Genomic DNA, 8,127 nt, shown 5'->3' on the forward strand with positions numbered 1-8,127 from the left:
CATATATGTATAGAGTCTTTCATACCATTCTCTAGGAGCTTGTTTCAATTCATACAAGGATTTGTGCAACTTACATACCATATCACTTTTGTTTGGGGCAATAAATCCTTTAGGTTGTTCAAAGTAAACTTCTTCTTTAGAATTTCATTAAAAACTACATACTTGACATCCATTTTATAAAATTTAAAACCTTTATAGGTAGCATATTTAATAAGATTCCTTACTCCTTCCAATCTTGCAACAGGGGAAAATATTTTCTCATAGTCTACCTTCTTCTTGTGCATATTCTTTACAAAATATTCTTGATTTGTTTCTCATAACATCACCTTTCTCATTCAACTTATTTCTAAATACCCACTTTGTTCCAATAACATTCTTTTCTTTTGGTCTAGGTACCAATGTCCAATTTTTGTTCTTCTTTGTCTGCTTAATCTCTTCATTCATAGCTTGAATCCAACATTCATTATCCAAGGCATCCTTTATTGATTTGGGCTCAAATTCACATAGTAAACATGTATCACTTCTCACTCTTTTACTTATTATAACTCTTGAGTCTTTGTCTCCAATGATTTGATATGATGTATGGTGTCTTCTTACATATTTTGGTAGCATAGGTTCTTTTCTTCTATCTTCTTCATTAGGTCCATCTCCTACAATCACTTTAGGTAGCACTTCATGTACCTCATCTTGTTCCTCTATTTGTTTGGAATTCACTTGTTGTTGTTGCTTGGTAGATTTTTTCTTAGGTTTAGTTAAGGTGCTAGGTTCACCTTCATCAATGTATATGGAACTTTTGTACTCTTTAGGTTCCTTTTTACATTCAACTTCATTATTTTCTGCATACTCATCAACTTTCAAATTTTTACTTTCCACAACTTTATTAGTGTTAGAGTTGAAACATTTATATGCTTTGATTTTAGTGGAATATCCTAGGATATTCCTTCATCACTCTTTGCATCAAGTTTTCAATTTCTATTATCTTTTAGTATACAACATTTTCTTCCAAAAACTTTGGAATATTTCACATTAGGTGCATAACCATACCATATCTCAAAAGGTGTTATATTTATAACTTTCTTGACTTGTACTCTATTCAAGGTGTAGACTATTGTACTTACAACCTCTCTTCACTATTTAGTTGCAACATTCTTCTCCATCATTAATGTCCTAGCACAATCCATGATTGATCTATTCCTCCTTTCAACTATACCATTATGTGGAGGAGTCCTTGGTGCAAACATATGTCTCTTGATTCCTCTATCATTACAGAATATGTTAAATTTCTTATATATGAATTCACCTCCTCTATAAGATCTTAGAAACTTCAAGATCTTACATGTCTCCTTTTCAACTCTAGCTAAATACCACTTAAACATTTGAAAAGTATCAATTTTTTCTTTAAGAAACATCACACTCATCATTCTAGAGTAGTCATCAACAAATAGAATAAAATATTTATCACCATAGTAGCTTTGTACACTAATAGGTCCACAAAGGTTAGTATGAACCAACTCTAAAATAACATCAAAAGTATAGGTCTTGCTCTTGAAACTAGACTTTGTCATTTTTCCCAATTGACATTGCTTGCACATCACATTATTAGGTTTCTTTAGTTTTGGTAGCCCTCTTACTTTCTTCATCTTACTAATGCTTACCAACTTATCAAGTTCACATTAAATAACCTCTTTTTCCATAACCATATATCATCACATTGTGCAAACAAGCATGCATCATCAGATAGGTCTAGATAGAATAAATTACCTCTGGTTCAGTCTCCACTTTCAATCAATTTACCATACCCATTGTAGATCTTAGCCTTTTTGTTCTCAAATTCAACTTTGTAACCTAAATTGTTCAATTATGCCACACTCAATAAATTATAGTTAAGTCCCTCAACCCAATAAGAATGATCACATTTGATCTTGTCAGACAATTTAATTGACCCTTTACCTTTTAAATGACATGGTGCATCATTACCAAATTTAACACTACCACCTTTGTAATATTTTAGGTTTTCAAACTTACTTTTGTCACTAGTCATGTGATGTGTACAACCACTATCAACTATCCATTTATCACCCTTTACTAACATATGAAATAAGTGTAGTTTTCTCATCTTCATCAAAATCATCTTTCATAGAAACACAAACAACTTCTTCATCATTACTTTCTAAATCACTACCAATCTCTTCTTCAACAATGTAACAAGACTTCTTACCTTTGCCTTTGTTTCCTTTTCCTCTCTTATTCCTTTGAAATTTCTATGTTTCCTCTCATCCTTGTCATCCCTATCAGGACATCTTGCAACAATATGACCAATTTTATTGCATGAAAAAAATTACAAGAAGTTTACCTTTGCATTTTCCCTTGCCTCTAGGTAGTCTTCTTGCCATTAATGCTTCAAGATCCTCAAAATCATCATTAGAAGATTCACTCTCACTTTCCTCATACTTTCATTTCTTCTTTTTAGACTTTTGTAAAACTAATTGTGACTTGAAAGCATATTTAATAGTAGGGGCATTAAAATTATCAAAATTTGACAATTCAAGAGTAGTAAGCCTACCAACTAAACTATCCAAGGTTAGATTATTACCATGAGTGCATCTCAGTTCTTATATTTCAAATACTCTAATAGCATAAATAGGAAGTAAGGTTCTCAATACTTTGTTTATCACAATCTCATCACTGTTATCTCCAGTAGATCCTTTGCTTACATTCACCAATTCTTTGATTCTTCAAACATATTGAGCAATGTTGTCACCTACTATTCTCATGTCATCAAACTTTTTTCTTAATCTTTTTGATTTTGTTCTTAGTACATTATTATATCCTCCATAGATACTTGTCAACTTATCCCACATCTTCTTTGTAGTGTTACAAACCTTTATGTCATCAAACTCTAAATATATTAGGGAAGATGCAATCTCCTATAGTTACATGATTGTTCTCTTTGTTTTCCTTTATCTATTGGACTACCATAGGGGATGCTAAACTTACATATTCATTCTCCAAATAGAATATTGTTGTGTCTCCAATACCAATGATGTAAAGCTTCATCAAAATTTTCCATGCAAGGAAGTTCTCCTTGTTCAACTTGGCTATCTCCTTTTTGTACACCTTGATCTTTAGCTTCAAGTGCCTTCAACATTTCCTCTACAAGAACCAAAATAGAGATATTGATTGTTAGAATTATTTAGTTGATTGGTGGGTGGGGGGTGTGTGTGAATCAGTTATCCTCAAGTCTAGATATACCAAATGAAATTTTAAACAATTTAAACAATTTATATCTATCTTTTCATCCACTCAATCTCTATATCAATATATTAGTAACATAAACTTGTAACCTAATGTCCCAATAGAAATTAACTTGCAAAATGTAAAAAATTAATAGTAAATCAACTCAAATAATCATCCACACAAGTATAACACTAGGATTTAACTTGGAAACCTAATTTGGGAAAAAAATACATATAACATGCTATGAATATTTTACTCTTCTAAAGTGAGCTCTATAAGGAGCTAACATTGTTAAAGGTTACACTACACACTGCTAGGTGTGACCGTATTAGAGGATTTTATCACCTATTAGGAGTGGCCTTGTTAGAGGAATTAAGAACCTATATTATAATTTCACCTTGATTAAAGGATTTAAAAATGACTACTAGGTCAACCTTGATTGAAGGATTTCAAACTAATACAATGTTTAGAAAGTAACAATAGGTTTATCTGAATAAATACAACTCACTTTGCAAATATATATCACATTTCAATTTAGTAGTTGATTCAATGACTAGACTCCATTATCATCTTCATCATTGATTCACTTGGCAACCCTTCAAGAAATCACTTTACACCTCATCTTTTAATTGTTCAACCTTCTGCTCTAGTTCACTAATCAATAGAATCAACAATTGCTTTAACCTCACTTAGGTCAACCCTTATTCCTTGTTAAATAGGTAGCTTGCTTTTTTGCCACTTAAACACCACCATTGATCTCAGGATTAGGTCAAATTCATCAAATTGTTCCATCTTTTCATTTTATCCTTCATCCTTAAACTTCTCCAAACTTCTCCTTGAACCCATACATAGAAACACTCAAATACAATTTCCCTTGCATTAAATATTCTAGCTCATCAATCCTTATCTTCAACATGCTTTACATATTCCAAGAATTCAACTATGTTGGCCACAAAATAGGATTCCTTCACAAAATAGCAAATGTTGACACTCAACCAAAACCATGTTCTTTGGCCTTGGTCATCACTAGATAACTCAGTCATCACTACACTGACTTACTTGGCTTACACTATCTTCACTTAGTCCTTACACTAGTACTCAGTCCAACTTCTTTATTACTCTATCTTTTACTGGTGCTTAGCTAACACTAAATCTTCTTGACTTCTACTATTTATTCGATCAACACCAACATAACTTAGCTTCAACTATAAGCTCCTTAATCTTCTACATTGAAGATCGATTAAACCTAAGTATTTGTTCTCCATTGATAATCTCTTCTAGGCTTCAAAAAAACTATCTTCTTCATTTAGTATTATTATTAAACAACATATTATCTTATCAAAGTCCATTTTTATCAAGTGCCCATTGTAATTCATCATAACTCAACCTTTTCACTAGGTCCTCTTGGTATCACTCTTCATCAATCATCTTGATATTGCACTCTACACAAGTAGCAATTGTCTCACCAATAAAGTTTGACATCAATGACAATAGAAAAATTATTCTAATTTTAGTTGCCAACAAGTCCTTGGGGTTCTTTCCTCAACTCTCACCTTGAGGAGAACTTACTCAACTCCCCACTACACAAGGTTTTCACTACTAAGGTCCCACACTCACCTTTTCAATCAAGACTCACTAGAGAAAGTATTTAAAACACTCCCATAACTATGGATTCTATTTGTGAATATTTATTAGCCTCTTAAAAATATACTTTTTTCCATTATTAACCTTTTTTTGATGGTTTTGAGTGTCCTTTTGTTATTGATTCCAAGATTAGTTCATAATTTGGGCCTTAATTAGGCCTTGAAATTAGGTTTTCATGCTATAACTTAAATAATTATCAAATGAACCATAGAAATAATCTAGGTTCTAGATACCTTTTTTAGAGACCTTCAAGATATTTGGGGTTTAGGGCTCACAAGTCTTTCGTACACTACTTTATAAGGCCTATTTTAAAGGGTTTTAAGCTTATTAAGAGTGTAATTACAAAATGGTATGAAAAATACAAGTAAATGATTTAGTAACTAAAAACATATTTACCACACCTTCCTTATAATTTTTTCTTCACAACCATACCCTTTGATCTCATGCTTCATTCCCACATTGCTATTTCTCAAGCATTGTTCACCAATTTATACGTAGCCTAGTACTTATAGTCTCGCTTAGGGAAAACATTTAAAAATGGAAAACCTACATTTGTAAAATCTAAATTACATATTTACACTATAAATTAAGGGATATTTCAAATCCCAAAGGGTCGTGATGATCCCATATTGGGAAATGAAGAAAGAGACATTATTTTCTTTTAAACCCTAATTAGCATAGTAAACTGGCTCCAAGCAAAGGATTTTATTAAGAAAAAAAAAATTAATAATCTACACCTAAAAAATCACAAAGAGAAAGATAATAAGGTAAACTAACTATGTACATGAAAATTAAAATTTTTCAATCCATTAAAGGATAGATGTTCAAGTTGCAAGCTTGACTATGATAAATTATAGAGAAAATGCACTTTATTTGCTATTGTAACATGCTCATTACATTCTCCAACCCATGCATAAGGATTTAGGATTTCTTAAATACACTTCCTATAACTGATCCAAGTGGTGGTTTGAGCTCATAACTAAATTTGGGCATCAAGACAAGTTTTGCTAATTGTTGTCATGAAAACATTGTAAAGTTGTAACTAACAACTTTTACAACTTTTGAGCATTTCGCCTCAAACTTCTTACAATCACTCCCAAATTGTGTTGAATGATTCCCTAGACCATTTTAAGTCTATTTACATCCACTCATGTCCTTCTCAAGGATTTTTGGGGTCTAACCCTATCTAGGTCCTAATTTCCCTAATTGGAAACATGTTGACAACATTGAGAAACTAGTGGAAATTCTTGGCCAAACTTGATTCTTACCTATCTAAGACACACCTTGGACTCTCTTGGAGTCCTTATTCCCTCCTTGACTTTTCTAGATTCAAGTACAAGCCAAAATTATTTAGAAACTATCCTCATTCCCTAGGTGCTCATGCACCATTCTCCCCTAGTACAAAGAAGTCATGTCACGTTGGGTGACAAAAGTTTAGTGTTGATTCCAAACTTGTTCAACTCATTCTCTACTATCCATATAGCCTTTGACTCTAGAATTTGTCTCCATTTCAAAAGGTGTTCTATGTATACTCCATGTTTAGTTACTTCTTCACTATTGAATCCAAGAACTTCTAAGCTTGTATCTTATCTTTGGTGGGTAATGACACATTAAAAACATCCTTAGAAAACTTTGTAACCATTCTCTCTTCTTTGGAACAAAACCATTATACTTTTATGGATATTGAACATTGAAAATTGGTGAAATGACTATATCTATAGAAAGATCCACCTTATAGGCATTTTGACCATATTTTGCTAAGATGGAATAAGGTCCTATCCTTCTCATTTATATTTTAATAGGGAATACCTTTTGAAGTCTAGCTTTGTTGAGATGGATCATAACTAAATTTCCAACCTCAAACTACACCTCTTTCCTTTTGTTGTCCACTTTAGCTTTCAACCTTTGAGTAGAGTCAATCAATGAATTTTTTACCTGTTAATGTACCTCCTTCATGGATTGTGCAAACTCCTCAACATATCCACTCTTTTGTTTTAGGCTTCCCAACTCTCTAAGTTCACATACCCTTCTTCTATATACACCATAAAATATCTCAAAAGGACTCATGCTACTAGTCCTATTAACACTATCATTATAAAGAAATTCATCTTGGGGTATTACATGGTCCCACATCTAACCATAATATTTTTAAAAATACCTTAAGAGATTACCCAATACCTTATTAATGACCTTAGTATGACCATTGGTCTATGGGCGATAGGACGAACTAAAAGACAAGTTGGTTTTAAGCCTCTTCCATAATGTCTTCCAAAAATGACCCATAAATTTAACATCTCTACCAGACATAATGCTCAATAAAAAAACCATGGATTCTTACCACCTCCTTGAAGAATATGTGGTTTATATGACTAGTATTATGATATTATTTCATGGCATAAAATGAATCATCTTGCTAAACCTGTAAATAACCATAAATATTCTATCCAAACTAGTGTTAAATCTAGGTAATCCACTAATGAAATCCATGCTAATACACTTACATGGTCTATTGGGAATAGGAAGTGGTTAATACAATCTAGTATTTATAGAAGTGCCATTTTATTTTTGACACACACTCCTCCACATACCTTCTCACATCCCTTTGTATCTCAGGCTAGTATAGAACTTTTCATTGACTCTAATGTCTTATTAAGGCCAAAATGACCACCATTGTTCTTTTGTTATAATAAATTCTCTCTCATAGACCCATTTTGAACATATAATTACCCCCCTTAAACAACAATCCATTTTCCAATGTATACTCTGCAAATTGGCTATGAAAGTAATTATTAAATTCATCGCATACCTTGGATGCCTCTAAGTCTTCATCATTCTAGTATAGATCCTTGAAAATATCCACCCTAATGCTTTGCAACTGTACTTCTTGAACAATAAATAACATCTTGCTTAATGCATTAGCCACCTTATTATTCTAACCTTTCTTGTGCTTTATGGTGAAAGTATAAGCCTGCAAGTATTCCATCCACTTGATATGTCTATGACTTAGTTTATCTTAGGTGTTGATAAAACTGAAAGCATGGTTGTCAGTGAAATTTTTCTTTCTTTGGGTAGTAATTAGTGCCTCCATTTTATTAGGGCCTAGACTAGGGCATAAATCTTTAGGTTAGAGGATGAATATATATTTTTGGCTTCATATAACTTTTACTACAGAAATCTATTGGTCTAATTTCTTGACTAAGGACTATCCCTAATGCTATATTACTAGCATCACACTCTAAATTAAAC

This window comes from Cupressus sempervirens, chromosome 1 (assembly GCF_028749045.1).
Source record: "Cupressus sempervirens isolate cs-2001-9-10 chromosome 1, ASM2874904v1, whole genome shotgun sequence".
Taxonomy (NCBI): Eukaryota; Viridiplantae; Streptophyta; class Pinopsida; order Cupressales; family Cupressaceae; genus Cupressus; species Cupressus sempervirens.